This window comes from Podarcis tiliguerta, assembly GCF_965153285.1.
Source record: "Podarcis tiliguerta genome assembly, chromosome: 14".
In the NCBI taxonomy this organism is placed as follows: domain Eukaryota; kingdom Metazoa; phylum Chordata; class Lepidosauria; order Squamata; family Lacertidae; genus Podarcis; species Podarcis tiliguerta.
Window position 1 is genome coordinate 37,249,545 of NC_139547.1, and position 19,714 is coordinate 37,269,258.

Sequence of the window (19,714 nt, forward strand, 5' to 3'; positions counted from 1 at the left end):
CCTGGGACCTTCTGCATGCAAGGCAGATGATCTTCCGTGCAACTGCAGCCTTTCACTTCATCTGTTCCTTTGCTCCCTTTGTATCTTTCCATCACCGCCTCCATGTAAACTATGTATTTATTGCATTTTTAGACACTATTGCACTAGATGGAACAATGGTCAGACTCAGCATAGGGCCACTTCCTGTGTCGGTCAGGCTGGCTGGGGCTAAAGGGAGTTGGAGACCAAATGTATCTGGAGAGCCACAGGCTCTGTGTCCCTTTCTCAGGTTGTCAGCTGGAATTTTGATGCCAAAGCTGCTCCTAGCCTCAGAGTTTGCTCGAGGGCAAAAGTGACCAGGTTTCCACCAGCTAAATTGCAGGCTGTAGGTGCAAATGTGGTTCTAAATCCACTGCCTCCTGCTGCATTTCTGGGGATCAAGTGTTGTCCATCATCCCCATTTCTTCTTCCCAGGCACAAGAGATTCCTCTTCTTTGTTCTTGGCTGTCACATTAGTTACCTGTGGGAAAATATTTCTGTCTCAAAATTCTGCTGCTACTAGGAATGGCTGGATCCTTGTTTCTCTGTTCTGTGCCTCAAAGTTTCCAAGTTAAATTTTATGCTGTTCGGCTTCTATCAGGCAGATTGCTGCAAACTATACATTTACGAAAACACCGCATGCATTTTTCTATGCTATTTTCACTAAGGCAATCATTATTATGATTATTATTAAGGCGTGCTTTACCTTACTATGTGCATTTTTGTGCCCATTAATCGAACGGAGAACTGCAGTGCAAAAATTTCAGAGAAGTGTGAATTTCATAGGATAGCTATGTTTCAGTTTGCATATTGTTTTCAGAAAGTGTGAATTAGGTCGATTGGCTTTCACATGTGAACTGAATCAGACATCTCCCCCACCCCCACTCCCCAGCCACAGAGCAGAATGATGCGCCATGGGGGCCTCTTTGTCTGGGACTTTGGACATGTAATCAGACCTGTGCGTAGAAACTGCAGGTGGAGGGTGCAGCTGGAACAAGGTGGTGGGTGAGACGCGGTGAGAAGCAGGGTTGCAGAGGTCTAAAAGACCTGCAGTCCTTCTGAATTAGGCCACCTGCTCATGCCCCATTTGTCCAATGTGGGCACATGTACAGCCCCGCATCCTACCTAGAACAACAACAACAGCCAAACAAACCAAAACCACCACTTGCGTTTGGCAATCTCTCCTTATCCTCCACCCCTTCTCTCCAACCCTTTAGCACAATTGCTCTTTTGTGCTAGGAATTCAGTGGGAAAGTTCTTTCGCTTTGCCCCATTACGTGGACTTCTTGCTGAATCGCTTGCGAAAACTTTCCCTTTGCCATTCTCTTCTGCTCTTCCTGCCTGCCCCTCCCAGCTTGATACAAAGGAAGGGAGTTCGTCGTCACCCCTGAACAGAAATGTCAGAGAATTCCAATGAAAATGGCCACGGGGGCAGAAATTGCTAATGTCTGTGTATTCATCCTATGTCCAGAAAGGAAATCGATCCGGTTGTGGTTGCTTTCAGTCTGCAAATGATATGTAATTGACTACATTCCCCCCCATTTGCATTGCATGTCCTATGCCCTGATGGAATAAAATATGGGGAATAAAATCATGGCAACTCCCTACTTTCCTCCGAAACGAAACTCCTCTCTCCTTCCCCCGCCACTTTTTGGCTGTTAGGCCTCTTAATTAGGCACATCAAAGAAGGGACACTTCAGGAAAGGGGGTGGAGGTGTGGACCGAGTTTCTTCATTCCAAGATACATTTGGGAAGGAAAGATTCAGATTTTGTTTAAAATATATTGAGGGCTCTTATGAAAAGTTTTAGTTGGAAAAATATAAAAGGAACTTGATGAAAAACCTCGGCTCTTTATTTTTACTTTTCAGCAGAGGAAGTCTGCTTAAGTGGTCCATAGAATTATCTGTGGTTTTCTTTTTATAAACGCCTGTTTCTAGTTCAAATATGTGCAGAGTATGTTGCTGCTTCCCAGAATACACTTTGAAGAGCCATATTCCGGGTCCACCCTGGGAGAACCTGGGTACTTGGGACAGGAAAACCAAGGCGGGGGTGGGGAGCTGCTTCTTGAAGAAATTTTAAGCAAGGTTGCTTTCAGAAAAGGCACTGAGTGCCCACTCTCCTGAGATATGCAGTAGCTGAGTTAACACTGCATTCCTAACCATGTCTATGCAGAAGTAAGACCTATTGGATCCAATGGGGCTTACTCGCAAGTAACTGGGTTGCACCCTCACTCTGTGCTGGGAAGGTGTGTGTATGTGTGTTGTCATTTGTTTATTTTTAGAAAGGTATAAAAAAGGTAAAGGGACCCCTGACCATTAGGTCCAGTCGTGGCCGACTCTGGGGTTGCGGCACTCATCTTGCTTTATTGGCCGAGGGAGCTGGTGTACAGCTTCCGGGTCATGTGGCTAGCATGACTAAGCTGCTTCTGGCAAAACCAGAGCAGTGCACGGAAATGCCGTTTACCTTCCTGCCGGAGTGGTACCTATTTATCTACTTGCACTTTGACATGCTTTCGAACTGCTGGGTTGGCAGAAGCAGGGACCGAGCAACGGGAGCTCACCCCGTCGTGGGGATTCGAACTGCCGACCTTCTGATCAGCAAGTCCTAGGCTCTGTGGTTTAACCCACAGCGCCACCCGCATCCCACTTAGAAAGGTATAGAGAGCACTTAATCACAAAACTAAGCAGTGTACTTAATAAGATTGTTGATATCAGAGGTGCAGAGGTTAGATTGTTGGGCTACGATCTGGGAGAACAGGGGTCAAATCCCCACTCAGCCATGAAAATCATTGGGTAGATTTGGGCCAGTCACTCAGTTTTAGCCTGACCAACCTCACAGGGTTGATGTGAGAAAAAAGTGGGCAGGAGGACAACTATGTATATACCATCTTGAGGTCCTTGGAGGAAGCAGCAGAGTTGAATCATAGAACTGTAGAGTTGAAAGGGACCCTAAGGCTGGTCATCTAGGCCAACCCCCCCAAGAACATTGCCTTGCCTCTGCTGTGCTGAATTAGTGCCAAAACATCTAATATGAACAGAATCCCGAGAGTGTGATACTCATTTCCCAAAGATGGAGGTGGAATTTCTCTAGGTGACTTGGGGGAGCCTCTTTGATGCTGAGTTTCATCATCATATTTGGGCCCTTTCTTTGAGGCCTGAGATCACCTAGATATTAAGGCTGAACAGTTTCCACTTCCGTGCTCCTTTTCCTCAGGCTCGAACTGGGAACTGTTTATTTATTTACCAAGCATTTGCAGTATCTGACAAACCAGAATACAAGTGTTGACAATAAAATCCATATTTTTTTTTTTTAAAAAAAATCCAGCCAAAGACATAATCCTTTAAAAGTCTGTTCGTAAACTTGGCTCTGCAAGATTTCCATATGCTGCTGATTCATATTCATATTTAGAGAAAATAATTATAAATAAAAATACAGGGTTGTATCCTGAGCTATATACAGAAATGAAAAGCTATGTAGAGGGAAATGAAAGAACCAAAGTTAGGCCTGTCGGTTAGCTGCAACAGGTCTACTCTGAGGCAGATTAATATTGGCTATAACCCACAATATTTTAAGCAGGACATCCGGGAATTACAGATGCCATCCCTGCTTCTGATTAGAACCTGGAATGTCCAGTTTTTTGCTCTGGCACTAGTCAGCTGGCTCGCACCAGATCGCAGAACGCAATCATTTTTTGGTTTTGCGCAAATCAGCTGGCTTCCTTCTGATGAGGGACTGACTGTTAGCAACTACTGTAGGAACTGTAGCCCTGGTAGAGGAATAGGGGGTCTCCTAAGAACTATCAGCACCCTTAACAAATTAATTAATTTTAAGGTGATATCATAGTGCTTTAAAGTGTGGTGAGAATGTGGCCTAAATCTGGAGAGAGAGTGACTGGAACAACCAACAACAAAAATGACAAGCAAGAGCTGTCTGAACTTAGGATCTTTCTTTCTTTCTTTCTCTCTCTCTCTCTCTCTCTCAACACAAGGAGAGGGGGAGGGAGAAAGCTGTTGCTTGGGCTGGTCTATGTGGAGTGGGGGGCTAGTAAAGGGAGTGGGAGGGGGAGAGTTGAACACCTGAAAGGCAAGGGGACTGAAACAAATAGAGCACTGTTACCAGACACCTCAAAGAATCTGACACACCTGCTGTATGTTTAGAAAGCCTTTAGAGATGAAATAACTGGTGTTTTGTTTTGTTTTTTTGGTTTTTAATAAGGGGAAAGGGCTGCACGGATGAAGAGGAATGATTTGGGCTCCCAACACCAACACCACCCACCTTGGCTTCTATTCAGGCTCAGGCCCCATCTGACTATAAATGTTTATGGCTGAAAATGGAAGCTGCACGTCTAGTTCCTGCTCTGTAAATGTCAAGTTACAGGGCAGGGCTGGTAACTGTGCCCTCTCCAGATGTTTTGGACTGCCCCAGTCAGCATGGCCAATGGATGGTGGAGTTGTAGTCTCCAACATTAAGAGTGAGGCACCATGGCAGCTGTCCCTCAATTAGAGGAAAGGGAGGTCCTTCTCCCCCGTGGAAAATGATGAAAAGAGCATCATTTCCCCACCGGCAATGCTGGGGCTTAGGAACATAGGAAGCTGCCTTAGTCAGGTCATTGGTCCACCTAGCTCTGTATTGTCTACACTGACTGGCAGCAGCCCTCCAAGGGTTCAGGCAGGGGTCTCTCCCAGCTGTACCTATAGATACTAGAGATTGAACCTTGGACTTTCTGAAGGCAAGGCTGATGCTCTGCCACTGAGCTATGGTCCTCCATAGCTTATGCAGTCCCTGTCTCCTTCCTGGTGTGGAAGAATGCTCCCCTGAGGAGTTGGGGGGGGTGTCTCTGCTGCCTGCCCTTCTGGGCCCTTTGTGGGAGGGTCACTTTGATCACAAGTGAGCAGTGTGTACAGAGGAGGAATCCTTTCTAAACTCTAGCACATAGGGCACACAGAAGATTATACTACTTTCACAGTGAGCAGAGGGATGTTCATGCCTATCCACCGTCTTCCATAGGAACCTCTTCCATCAGGTCACCATCCGTTTCCCCCATCAGGTGTTAAGCAGGTTGAGAGCCAGGACATGACCTTTTGTGTGGTGGCTCTGCAATTCTGGGATTAGTTAAGGACAGTGCCCTTTTGTCTCTTAGGCTGTAACTCAAGTCTGCCAGGCTAGAAAGAGTAGGGTCCCTCCGCCCAGCCCTGCCTGCATCCACCACCTCTGCACTACAGCAAGCTCTGCTGCCAAAAGGTGCCTCAGTGCACCTGCCCATATAGTGTGCACAAACCACTGCTGCTGGGTCTTTCACGGTGGGGAGGGGCAGACCTGGGCCAGCAAGGGATCCCCTGGATTCTCAGCTGAGCCCGCTGCCCTCACATGACAGCCACCAGCCCCATCCAGGCCTCCTCACTGTGTCCGTTTGGGAACTGGCACAGTGGAATTGCAGCTTCCACCTGCCCCCTGACTTTCACTCTAGCCAGAACGATGGATGCAGATGTGGCTACACTGTTTCATTAAACCCTGCTGCTGCCAGCCAGGGATTTAGATGGCTCTACCCATGCCAACTCAAAACTGTTTTATCTTCTAGAGATAGATGACCTTTCCTCCCACCCCCACTTAATTGCTGTTACCTTATTGCTGCTGCAGTTTCTTTTATCCATTTCCACCGCCATCTGTCACTCTCCTATCCCATCTCCTATATTCATCTACATCGGGGATGGGGAATTTGTGGACCTCTAAACGTTGATGGGGTTGTTGGGAGTTGGGGTCCAACAATATATCCCCACCTCCAATCTCCAGCGTTGGCAGCTGGTGCCCTTTGGGACTCGTAGGGCAGAAGGCAGGGAGCCAACAGTACATGGCGCAGGAACCAATGACAGGTGGAGACAATTAATTCCAGTTTTATCACCATACTTCTCCCTGCTGAGTTCTGCAAGGGCAGTACTTAGACCAAGGAAGAGGAAGCTGACACGACTGGTTGAAAGCAAGAAAGCAACCTGAGATTGGTGGGGCAGTGCCCCATTTCACCCTAATGGACCATCCTCCGTTGCATTCTCCAGCTTTGTCTCTTTCTCTCTCTGATTCCTGACACTTCTGTCTAATATAAACCACAAATAGAAGTAAGAACTCACATTTCACAAGGGCAGGTAGGTATGAAAAGTCACTTAGAGACTTCCCTTATAAGGCAACTAAGAAACTGAATATTGTAACAGCAGCAGCAGCAGCAACAACAACAACCACAACAACAACAACAATAGAAAGAAGAAGTTAAACAGGGAGTAAAATTTGCATGAACTATCTGCATCAGCCCAAATTGGATGACCAGGGGCACATTTCATAGAAACATAGGAAGCCGTCTTAGAATCATAGAATTGTAGAGTTGGAAGGGTCATCCAGTTCAGCCCCCTGCAATGTAGGAATCTTTTGCCCAATGTGGGGCTTGAACCCACGGCTCTACCAATTACTGAGTCAGATCATTGGCTCTGTCTAGCTCAGTAGTGTCTACACTGAAGGGCAGCAGCTCTCCAGGATTTCAGATGGGGATCTCTCACTCACACACACACACACACACACTTCTCAATGCTTTGTTATGCCCACAATTCTACCGTGTATGGCTCTTGAAGGAATTCGGCAGTAAAAAGATTTGCAGCCATAACACCTAATTAAGTTACATCTCTTTTTAAAACAAAATATTCCTTTAAAAGAAAAAAGGCAGGAGAAATAAACCAGATGTGCAAACTCACTCGGACTTTCTTCTTTCATATTATACAAGCAGAGGAGAGACACACATAGAGAGCCGGTGCCAAGTTCAAAGAGTGAAAAACATTTCATGAAAGTTAATGGAAGTGGAGCCCAGCAGCCTTCCTGTTATGCCAACTATGGATCTCTTCCACTTTCTCTTTCACATCCACACTTACTCAGCTGCCGCTGATATACACATGCTAGGCCTCTCCACCTCTCACCTTTTCAATCTGCCCCACCTACATGTATGCTCACTTGGGCATGCTACTAACTTGCCGATTGTTGAGCCAGCACACACTTTTTCCACAGATGAAGGCTTGCTTAGGAATCTGAATTTTTCAGAAGTCCCCCGCAAACCAAAGTCCAGAAATTACTAGAGGCTGTAGCTGCAATTGCCGCCTCAGTTTGCACCTCATTCTATCCTGTTGAACGGCTCACACACAAACGCACAATAGAGACACGTTTAAAATCTGCAGGACAGCCATAGGTAGGACACCTCCCTCCAGAAAAGAAAAGAAAATAAAGGTTGTGCAGTTTCTCTCTCTTGCACCCAATCTCACACACCATCTCCTTCTCAAGCACCAGCTTGCACACTCACACAGGCCTTATGTGTGAAAAAGAAAAAAAGAAAGTGCACACACACACACACCCACACCCACACACACACCAGTCTTCTGCCTGTGTCTTTTCCTTGCTCATACACCCTGACACCAAATGGCACCTATTTCCTTTCAGTGCCCACCTGGATGCATGCCACAAAATGGGTTCCCCCCGCCAAGCGCAGTGCTGCATTCATATCATTCCTCCGGTGGTGGTGAAGGTGCCTAGCTAGGCCACTGAGATTTGCTTAAGTGGAAAAAGGAGTTTGGGTACTATGGAATAAAGGTGCTAGGCAGGTTGTAGGGGAGAGACGCAGATGTGGAGAGCATGGTTTTTTAGGAGAGAAAAAGGCAGTTTGGGAGAGGCTTGCTTTGGCAGTAGGTTCACGGAGGAAAGAGTTGGGGCGGCGGGGTGAGGTGGGGGAGGGCAGCCGTTTTATTGACGTCTGTTTCTAATCTTATTTTCCCCTTCTGCTCCAATAAAGCTTTTATGTTACAATACAGGTGAGCAGCACAGACTTAGCAAATGTTAAAGAGCTCCCCCCGCCTCCCACCCCCCAATGCAACCTCTCTGATGTGTGCTGGGGGGGGGGGTTCCCTCCCTGAAGAGGAAAAAATGAACAGGGCACCTTGAACGTCAGACGATTTCTATAGGAGCCCAGAATATAATCTGATGGCATGTTGTCCCCAGTGCTACTGTTCAGATTTTCACTTTGCAAAGCAATTCACAAGCCAAAACACAGCTCTCTTTCGAAACCCACACTTCTCTGAAATTTGCAATGCAGTTCTCTCACCAAAGAGTGAGCAGAGAAATGTGTATATTGATGGAAAGTGCTTGCAAAAAAAAGTGTGTATTAATATTGTAAAGTGTGTATTAACATTGAAAAATGGATGCTGCTAAGGGGAAATTGCTTGCAAAAACGCATATAAATAGGCAGAAATAATAATTTTTATGCAAACTTTTTTTAAAAAGCTAGTGCAAATATATTCATGAGCAGAAATAGGGCAAACTGGATTTAAGATGAGAAAAAACGAGAAACTGTGTGAAATCAAAATTGACAGATCTGTAGTCATGATTAACACTTATTACATTTGTTAGTTGCCGTATACAAAAAAAGGCACCTCAATAAAACACAGATTAACATATTGAGCAGTCATTAAGGCAAACACAACCTACAGCAGCATAAATGTTGTTTAATCACCCTTATTAAAGAGTCATGTCTTCACCAAGTGCCTGAAGTCCACCTTGCTTGGCAGGGCATTGCGCAGAAGCCTAGTTAACACTTGCTTTGTCTTGAAAGGTTGGGAAAGAAACATAGCTCAGTGGTAAAACATCTGCCTTGCATGCAGAAGGTCCCAGGTTCAATCCCTGGCATCTCTGGGTAGGACTGGGAATGAACCATGGTTGACATCCCCGAGAGTCACTGCTGGTCAGTGTGGGGAGTATTGAGCTAGATGGACCAAGGGTCTGACTCAGTATAAGGCAGCTTTCTATGTTCCTAAGGCCACGGGATCTGAGCAGGGACTCAGTTAATGATCCGAGTCTTCAAAAAGGACCCTATAGAAGTTGTTGATGCTTCAGATAGCCAGGCCATAACATCAGGAGTTGAAGGTGATGCCCACAATGCTTTGTTATCCTTTGGAACCAAGAAGACAACTTTAAATTAGCCAACAGCGAGCTTGTCCACACTTCTGCTTGTCCTAGAAAGCATGGGTCCAAGAGGTTTTCTGCTTGTCTTGTGTTTGCTAGGCACAAGTCTGAGTGGGTTTCTGTTTGCTACGCTGCTTTCACCAGGAAAATCCACTCTTTACCGCTGAATCAGAGCAAACGTCAAACCACAAAAAACCCAGCTTGACGTTTCCTCCAATTCTATGGTAAAGAGGGGCTTTTCCCAGGGAGGGGGAAACAGCAAGACAAGTGGAAGTGTGGACGAGCCCAATATCAGATCACCTTGAATGAATGAATCAGTTTTCTTAATGTTCCAGCCGGGCAACCATTGCATTGGAATTGCCGCAAATGGGCAGGATAGAATCTGTAGAATTGAAGCAATGGCATGGTTTTCTGAAAGTTTGAAAGAATTATGGATGGGGGCAGGGAGGGGAAATTTGCCAGACCAGCAGCTGGCAAGGGATCGTGGTGCTTACGAAGCAGCTTCTCTGATGCCCGTCCAACCCCATTTGACACTTTTATAAGGTTGTACCTCATGATGGATACACTAGCGTGAGTGAGCTGATCCTCAGCTTTCCGCATTTGGAAATCTATTTGATTTGAGCTTTCTCTTTGCAATCTCATCGCGTTGCCCCTTTAGCTCATTTACGGACTCTGCTTTTAATTTATAGACTTTTGCTCTCCTCCTTTCCCTTCACATTCAAGCAGTCTTAGGCCTACCATGCTGGTGCAAAAAACAACTTTCTGCCTCATTTAGCACAGAGGCGGGCATCTGTCTACTGCTGCCCCTAGACAAGGCAGCAGGAGAACTCATCCCCATCTCCATCCCCTGGGCTTGGTGTTCCTGCATTGCTTCAGGTATAGTTCTTACAGCAGCAGCGCCTTTGACGCCCGCCAAGATCCAAGGTGGCCAAAGTGAAATTGCCAGAGGGAATGAAAGGAACAAATCCTCTGTGTAGTTAGCAAGCTGTTTGATTAGGTTGGCAACCCAGTAAGCTAGTGGCACACAGCGGTGAGTCAATCCATCATACCTGAAAGCAGCAAAGTAGCTTGTAAACAGAGCCATGTGTGCCTATGCTGAGAGAAGAGTCGGCAATGTTGTGCCCTTCAGGTGTCATTGGACACTGTTAACTCTCATGAGCCCCAGCCAGCATGGCCAATGATCAGGGATTATGGAAGCTCTAGCCTGAACAACTTCCCAGAAGGCACCATATTGGCTACCCCTGTCCTGGATTAAGACCTTTAGAGGCCCTAAGCACTTAAAGGATTTTGGTGCCCCCATATAATTTCTAATTCAAAATATAAACAACAATAAGCCGTAAAATAAAATTTTGTTTTTTGAAATGAAACAATACAAAAGTCTTTGTTCAGAGCCTCAAAACTAATCTTATGTACCCCATCTGCTTCTATACTCAGTAGCGATAAGGCATCCAGCCAGCCTTGTTGCACAGTTGTTCTGTTGGGGTTTTTTTATATACTTCTGCTGAGAAAATGAATGCTCAACTGAGCAATTCGTGACCATCAATGTTAACAATCCGGCAACTGAAAAATTCTGTGGTGCCCCCCTTCCCTTTATACCCTAGGCACATGCTTATTTTGCTTAATGGTTAATCCGGCCCTGCCCACTTGCTAACCATTGGCCATGCTGGCTAAAGCTGATGGGAGTGGAAGCCCAACCACATCTGGAGGGCCAGAAGTTCCACATCCCTGGTTTACACAATGGCAGGCCCTTCTCCTTCTTTCAGAATTGACCTGTATGAGAGAAATTCAGATTCCTTTGTTTCTAGTCCTTAGAGCAATGCAATGCAGAGTTTGACAATATAACAGTGAGACAAAGTAGCAGAAATGAATATAATAATTTTATTATTTATACCTCGCCCATCTGGCTCAATTGCCCCAGCCAATCTGAGCAGCTTCCAACATGTCTAAAAGCATGATATAACACCAAACATTAAAAAATTGTTCGATACAGGGCTGCCTTCAGATGTCTTCTAAAAGTTGTGTAGTTCTTTATCTCCATGACATCTGATGAGAGTGCGTTCGACAAGGAGGGCGCCAGAAAAACTACAAAATGAACAAACATAGAAAGCTGAATTTCCTGGGCAAATCACACCTTGCCCCTTAAGAGGGAGGGGTTATTGTTCTTAACAAATATTAGAGTGACTAAAATGAAATGAAATCTCATAATAAAATAAAATAGAAATTATAGAAGTCTGAATAAAAGTATGTAAAACCAGATAAAACTTAAAATTCTGAATCTCCCTGGCAAAGCAAAGCATTCTCTGGGGATTCCGTTGCCTTGAAATGTGGCCCCTGAAACAAGGCAATTAACCCATCTCACCCTGGATTTATCCCCAAAACAATTCAGGGAGCATTTTTCAGATGCATGGTTGAGCAAGTATTTTAAAATCCCCAAGGAACAAGGGATTCCATATAGTACTTGGAACTGGGGATACTTGGAATACATGTGAACACACCAGCCTCAAACTGTCTTGCATGGAAAACTATTACTACCCTCAACCTCCGGCCACATCAGATGAATTTTGGTTGCTCTTTTTCCATTTTCTCTTTCTGCACTTCACAGAAATGTGGAGTGAAATTAATTTTACAGTCTGAGAAGGGTACGCTGCACAAAACTGAGCCTTCTAAAAAAAAAGAAAAAAGTTCCTTACGTTACTAATTCCCCAAACTATTTCCTGCCTTTCATAGGCATATTTTTATTAACTAAGTTTTGAAAATCATTAGGCCTTTTCCTTTCTTTCCTCCCCCCTTCTTTTGCTCTCATGGTCTTCTTTCCTTCCTTTTCAACATCCTTCCTTTCCAAATCCTGGATTGAATTCCTTCCTTCCTTCCCCTTTGATCACATTCTTTCCATTTTTCCATTCCCCCTTTTCTTCTTTCCTCCTTTCCAAATCCCAGACCATTTCTCCCTCCCTCATCCTTCTCCTTCCTTCCTAGCTCTCATCTCAACGGCACAAAAGTGGGGAACATTTCCTCATGGACAAATTTCTGGGGGTGGTGGGTACCCAGTGGTGGGTGGAGCCAGAATCAAGAATGCACAGAACCAATGGCTGCAACCTTTACCTTTGTACAGTAGGTTGCATTCCAGTCATGCAAAAAGCAGAGGTTTCTGAACACACCATGCATCTCCGCCCTCTTTCCAGGCATGTGAGAGGCAGGGCTTATCCACACTTACATTTTGTCCCATGCTTTCCAGGCACAGGTTCAGTCTTTGAAGCTCTTTCTTTTTGCTATGGAGATTTCCCCATGAAAACCCACTCTTTACTGCTGAATTGGAACAAATGGCAATTTGTGTTTTCCATGGATTCCCATTTGCTCCGATTCAGTAGTAAAGAACAGGTTTTCACAGGGAAAGCTCTGGAACACAAAAAAGGAGAGAGTCTAGTATCGTGTTTTCACGGTGGCCAGCCAGATGCCCTAATGGGAAATCTGCAAACAGGACCTGAATGCAACAACCTTCTACCCAGTTCTGTGTTTCAAGAAAAAAACTCACCATAAACTCCTCTCTTGTTCTCTTAGAATGGTAATGGCCAGTGCTTTTTTTCTGGGGGCACGTAGGGGTAGGCATACCCCTAAACATTTTGTGAATCTAAGTTTGGCCTCATTGTGGGGCAGTATTTCAATATGAGTAGGAAAATGAGAGTACCCCTAAAAAAAAATTAAGGAAAAAAAGCACTGGTAATGGTACTCACCCGAGAGGTGCCAAAACTGAGCTCCGGCTGGGGAAAAAAAGCCCTGCATTTACCCCACCTGTGACCCCCCAGCAACTGGTATTCAGAAACATACCATCTCTGTTCATTCACGAGTCTTTTCCATCCCAATTCCACAGCAATATGCCTTTTTAAAAAATACACACAAAGATCACATTATTTTGGCACACGTTTTATCTTAAAACAAATCAGGTCAGTTTGCAAGCAACCCAGTTTGGAAGATGGTCTTCTATGGTTAGTCTACATGTGGACATAGGCCCACACAGAGGGAGAGAGATAGATGGGGGGAGAGCAGGGCTCCCGTATCTTTAATTTATATTTTATTATTCATTTTTAGATCCTGTTCATTTTTAGATCCTGATTCCCAGCCAAAGGCTTATTACAGTCCACTAAGATAAAATACATACAAACTTTATAAACAGAGAAATGGAACAGTCACCAAAGACAAATAAAACAACAGCTTGAAGTATCACTATAAGACGTAGCCAGCTCTAGTAAGCTGCTCAAAAAAAGCTCTTCCTAAAAAGGAGGGCCTTGGGACTAAACCCATATGAGATGACATTAAGAGATCCATGGGTCATTGTTTTTAATAGTAAATGAAACCGGAGCCGACACCACCCATCTAGAACTTTGCAACCAGGGAAGGGGGGGTTAACCCTTTCTCCCCCATGTGATTTTCCTGGTCTCTATTGCCTCCCCCCCTCCACTGCACACAAACATACACACACCCGGAGCTGCTTTTTAGCACTTAAATGAAGGAAGTAAAGGTATGATATTGAATACTAGTTGCTGAACATCACTGAGAACAGGATGCTGGACTAGATGAGTCTTTCAGCCTCACCCAGCAGGGCTCTTGCGTTCTAAGAACGCAATACAGAACCTGAGAGCCAAGGATTGATACTGATATAAGGGGGGGGGATGGAGTTGGCTTTTACAGCCCAGTACAGTGGTACCTCAGCTTAAGAACTTAATTCGTTCTGGAGGTCTGTTCTTAACCTGAAACTGTTCTTAACCTGAAGCACCACTGTAGCTAATGGGGCCTCCTGCTGCCGCTGCGCCGCCAGAGCCCGATTTCTGTTCTTATCCTGAAGCAAAGTTCTGAACCCGAGGTAATATTTCTGGGTTAGCGGAGTCTGTAACCTGAAGCATATGTAACATTGTATCCCTAATATCCCCAAAGTTCATTAACAGTAAGAGAAGATTGAGTAGAGGCAGGAACCAATTGAAGAATGCAAGGCAGGTCGTTATTTTCTGTTGCAACAGAGTGATGACCCAGAACAAAAGTGTGTAACAACTTTTAAAGACTTCAGAAATTTCCCAACCCCATAGCCAAAGGTCACCCCAAAGCATCATACGAGCAAGCGTCACAGAAAGAGGCAGTCTACAACAGAAATTTGATGGTGTGGCTTGTCTCTTGTCTGTCAAGGTACCTGAAGTTGACCTTCCAAAGTTAGTACCTAGGGAGACAATCCTTCTTCACAGGGAACTCTCAGTTTATATTGCAGTGCTTGATAGTTTATGTATGGGCCTTTGACTATATGCTATATAGCACCAGTTACCAAATTCTGTGGCTGCACAGTGCAGTTGTAGGCTCACAAAACCTACTCAGTCGTGACCTTTGCCACTGGAGCTTGGTATATTGTTGGGATGCAGGACCTGTGCTCCTCCAGATACCACTGGAGTTTAACTCCTGCCATCCCTGACCATTGGCCTTGCTGGCTAGAGATGATAGGTGCTGTAGTCCAACAACATCCACAGGGGCTCTATGTTCCACCATTATCTTTATTGAATGGTGGCACAGAAGGCAAATTGACAGGTGCACGGGAGACTTGCCTGCTTCTGCTTTTGTATTCAGTTGTAGAGTCTTCTTTTGCAGGAGAGTTGGACAGAAATGCATCAGGGACAGCCAACATGGTGCTTCCAAATGTTGCTGGACTACAAGTGCCATCATCTCTGACCATCTGTCATGCAGACAGGAGCTGATGGGATTTGGAGTCCAACAGATAACTTGAGAGCCGTTCCTGAACTACGTGAAAATCTGACACAAGAAGTTCAGGGGCAAAGGTCTCATACTGAAAGCAGGTTTGGGGAGCCTAGCTTGGTGCTGGTAGGTTCAAATGAAGCCCTGGTTTTCTTGTAGCAGGTGAAAGTAATTCACCCACCCTGATCCCCACTGCCTCAGCCGTCCTTGCGATTGTAGTCATCCTTCTTGTCAGAACCATCTCTGTTCCTCGCTGTCACGTTCCTGCTGTCTGTTGGGAAGACTCGCTCATTTCTGGCGAGAGGGTGTGAATAGGAAGGCAATGCAGAGCTCTGGATTGGGGCAGAGGAGGGGGTGGTGCAGACTTTACACTCACGGGGGGATTTTTATAGCTTTTATAAATAATCATCGTAATAATTTCCAGTCCTTTTAAGAACTTTTCCCCCCTACTGAAACCTTTTGCCAAAGATTGCCCCAATCCCCCCCATATATATATATATATATATATATATATATATATCCCATGTTTTTCTAACTGAGCAGATTAGTTTACATCTTGTGGCACTTAAAAAAAATTATACAAAACAGGGACAAAGATTTATGGTCGCAAAGAGTTCTGGCAGCGTCTCTTCAATTTGGATTACTGGCAACTCAGTTTGGCTTGGTCTTTTTGGTTTCTGAAAGAACCATTTCAACTGCCAGGTCTGTCTTTCTCCTGCTCCCTCTTTTTAACCTTCTGCACATCTTCCATCAAGCAGGGAGTTCTGACAGTACCTGTGCACACTTTCCAGCTTGGGGGCAAATCCAAAAGGAGGCGATTTAGGTCACAGTTTGCTGTGGTCCTAGGAAGCTGCTGTATGTTATTGTTGCCATCTGGATAAATACTCTACTACAGCAGAGATGGAGAATCTCAGGCCCGGAGGCTAGATGTAGCCCTCCAGTCCTTTTTGTCTGGTTTTTGGGACTCTTCCCAAGCCCCCCCCCCCAGCCTCAGCCCACACAACGCACCAGCCCTGATTTGCACCCTCCTTGTGTCTTTTTTATCTATTTAATACTTCACCCATTTGTGTGTGTGTGTTTTTAAAAAGTGAAAACATAACAAAAAGAAATAAAACAAAGATCCAGAAATATAAACCACAAAGCATCACAGCCTGAAGGACGAAAGTACGAAGATACAGTGCAGCTCCAAAGAGATAATAAAATATTAACTCATACAAATATTGTCTTTACAAAGAATAAAGATCTATAGAAATAAATGCATTATTCACTAGGGATGCGGGTGGCGCTGTGGTCTAAACCACTGAGCCTCTTGCCAATCAGAAGGTCAGCGGTTCGAATCCCCACAACAGGGTGAGCTCCAGTTGCTCTGTCCAGCTCCTGCCAACCTAGCAGTTCAAAAGCATGCCAGTGCAAGTAGATAAATAGGTACCACTGCAGTGGGAAGGTAAACGGCATTTCTGTGCACTCTGGCTTCCGTCACAGTGTTCTGTTGCACCAGAAGCGGTTTAGTCATGCTGGCCACATGAACTGGAAAGCTGTCTGTAGACAAACGCCGGCTCCCTCGGCCTGAAAGCGAGATGAGCGCCATAACCCCATAGTCACCTTTGACTGTACGTAACCATCCAGGAGTCCTTTACCTTTGCCTTATTCACCTGGGAATTCCATCTTTATTGAGAATAAAGGTTCCATAAGGTATTCAATGAGCCATATGTTAGTATATGCAGGTGGTACTGACCATGTGCCTCAATGTTCATACAAGAAGTAAAATCCTCCTTTTAGATACTTTTAGTTTATGAGATATTTCTTCATGGAGGGCAACTGGTGTGTTTCTCCTGGGCTATAATGTGTCCTTGAACTCTGGTGATGCTTCTTGCTTGTGTGGACAGAGAGAGTTGTGAGAGTAAACGTGTTGCTTTGCCTACTTCTGCCTCTGGCATGTGCCACCCCTGGAGTTTGCCCAGAAGGGAAGGGGGTCCTCAGGCCTCAAAAGGTGCCCCCCACCCCACTGCTGCTGTGGGCTCTGAAATCTGTTTGATGACACCCACGTCTTCTGCCGCTTCAGAGACATGCAAAATAAAAACGATGAAAAATGGTTTCTCTATCTGGGCGTCTTTGGCTCGGAACCTCTCCCTCTCCCTGCAAAACTAGACTAAGCAACTATCTTTGTAACTCCAAATATAGTCAGCCGTTTGGAAGAAAAATTTTAGTCATAGCAAATGGAGACTCAACAAAACATAACCTCGCCTTTGCAGTGCCTACAACTCCTTTCTTATGCTCTTCACTTAGGCTTTATTTATGCTAGACATGTTCCCTTGTCCTGATCATGCTGTAGCAGCCCACAGCTCGAGGGCGCCACGAATGCATCAACTCATTTATCAATGACTTGGTGGATATGAATAGACGTATTCTCATTTGTGATAACGTGGATCCTGTCTGTGGCGAGTTAACTTCTCCCCGACAAAATGATTCTGATGCTGCATTTACTGTCTTCCATAAACCGTCTCATTCTCCTGCCCCGTCAGAAGAACACCCTGTTGTAGGGCAGTGTGGGCAGGCCCCCTTACATTACGGAGGACAGTCCTCTTATATGAAGGAGTCTTCTAATTCGAATGGGAATCCCTGCTTTGAGGCCATTTAAAAGACCAAGTGGTTTCTAGATTCTTGGGGGACTCCCTATGTAGGCAACCACACTAAGTTTTAAAATTAAAAGGGGAAATGATATTATTGTTGGTTTTAACAGGCCTGACAATGACCTGTGAGCTTCTCTAGAACATAGGTCTTCAACCAGTGGGTTGGGACCCACAGGTGGGTCATGAGGCCCTCCTTGTTGGGTCATTACAAAGCTTTTTTTCACTCCAGCTAAGACTGACCATATCAAAGGAGCACTACATGCAGTGGCTGGGCTAGAACGAGGAGTTTGGCATAGTGGCTGAGTAAGCAGCAGCAATCAGCTCTATTCAGAGACTGTGAGAATCTCATGGAGTAGGACAACAGGAACTGGAACTCAGCCACTCTTTCTTTCCTGGCCACATCAAAGAAACAGCCTAAGTCTGAAACAGAAGCAAGGAGCTGATAGCTCATTGTCCCAACCAGGAGTTTCAAAGACGGCAACAGCTTGTGCCCTGAGTTCTCACTTTGCTGTACAAAGAGTTCTGTAGAACTTGGAAAGCTTGCACCACTTTCAAGCTACAGTAGGCAGGCCTGCTGAAAGATAGTCAGCCTCACAGGATTCTGTGCCTCAACTCCCACATCTCTCTGTCAATCAGATTTTCCAAATCTCTGAGCATTTCTTCAAATGGTCTTGAGACTGACAGGAGGATGAGTGTGTGTGAGTGGAGGATTATGACTTCTGGACTGCCCCAATTAATGCTTTTAAAAGAAAACATTTTGTTCCCCCTCATCTCCCCACCTTCCTCCCCCTCTTTTTTAATCTGACTTTCCAAATCTCTGAGCACCACTTCAAAAGATCTTGATGGTGACAGGTGGATTGTGGGGAGGGGGCAGTCAACATTTTGGACCGTCTAGTTCAGCATCATCTATGCTGAATGGCAGCAGCTCTCCAGGATTTTTGAGGTGGGTCTTTTCCCTGCCCTACCAGGAGATGCTGGGAATTGAACCTGGAACCTTGTGCATGCAAAGCAGTTGCTCTGCCACTCAGCTACAGCCCTTAAAAGAGGCAAGAGGGGGAAAGTGCTATGAGAGAACGAGGGAGGGAGAAAAGGCAGTGCACTGATCCAGCTGCCGTCATTCAGCTCACTGGCGTTTGGCTCGTCACTTTTGCCCCATGAAAACAGGAGCTGGGAGCGAAAAACAAAGCCAACAAAGGGCCGGCCATTGCAGGCCTGGCCGAGGTGGGAAAGGGGCAGTCTGGAATGTATAGCTTTGCTCACTCTGCTTTGGGGCAGAATTAGCTCCATGCTGAGTGGTTTTTAGCAAAGACAAATTTGGAGCAGGCAGCATAAAAACCGGGATGAAAAAAGGGAGCAAAGTGGAAATGGCAAGAGCAGCCGAGGCCCAGCTGGGGCCGCATTTCTTTCTGGGACCCTGCCCTTTCTCCTCAACAAAGTTGGCATGCCCAAGAGGTTGTGGGTATGTAGATAAGTGTATTTTCTCTCTCCCCCCCCCTGCCGTCCCCTGCAAACTTTCTTTCTCCAAAGCCTCTGGCAATTCACAAGCACCAAGAAAAGAAAAGAAAGAAAACCCCAAAAGGGAACTTCATTGACTGTGTGCCCCATCCCAGAGGAGATGGTGCCAGCCGTCCCAGAGGAGGTGGTGCCAGCCACAGCCAAGCTGGCCAAGGAACCCGAGAGAGAGGAAGAAAAGAAGGAAGAAAAATGGGGTTTAGAAAAAAGATGGGGGGGGTGAAGCACAGCCAAAAAAGCGGAACCTTTGAAGAGAGGCAAATTGAGACGTTCAAAGGATAGGCGACAGGGAATTGTGGGGGGAGGACAAGGGGGAGGAAATGTCTCTGTCGCTCTGCTTTTTATTACTAAAATAATGTTTATGGGGGAAGGGGGGGAGGGGAGGTTTGGGGTTGGCCAAGAAAGGAGGGGAGTTTGGATCCTGACTTGGACAGGCTGTTTAATGCCAGGTGCCTGTGTTGCTTGTGGGTAGGGATTTTGTGAAATTCCATCAGAAACAGGAGCAGAAAATGCAGCATTTCACACATTCGCCCAAGGACAGAAACGGAAACCCCGCAAGTGAATACAAGCAATAGTCACTGTTGTGGTGGGATTTTTTTTTAGTCCCCAAATGTTGCATAAATTATTAGATCATTTTCTACTTTGCTTTTGATACATTCCTTCGACTGAAATGCACTGAAGTTAATGACATAATTCATTTCGGCCATAGTGGATAGTGAATAGAGTAATGTAGGTTTTAGCAGAAGCTGAACTGCAGCAGAACAGAAGCAGCATGGGTTGCGACAAACATAGGATGGGACCGAAACCACTGCCTCCTTAACTTCCTCCTTGGGGGTGAGGCA

General features: G+C 45.5%; 1 protein-coding gene across 2 annotated transcripts in view; it reads left to right on the forward strand.

Moving 5' to 3' along the window:
• The window catches only part of NTN3 (netrin 3), a 113,893-nt gene that overhangs the window by 85,204 nt on the left and 8,975 nt on the right, over positions 1-19,714 (forward strand). The gene's annotated exons all lie outside the window — the stretch shown is intronic.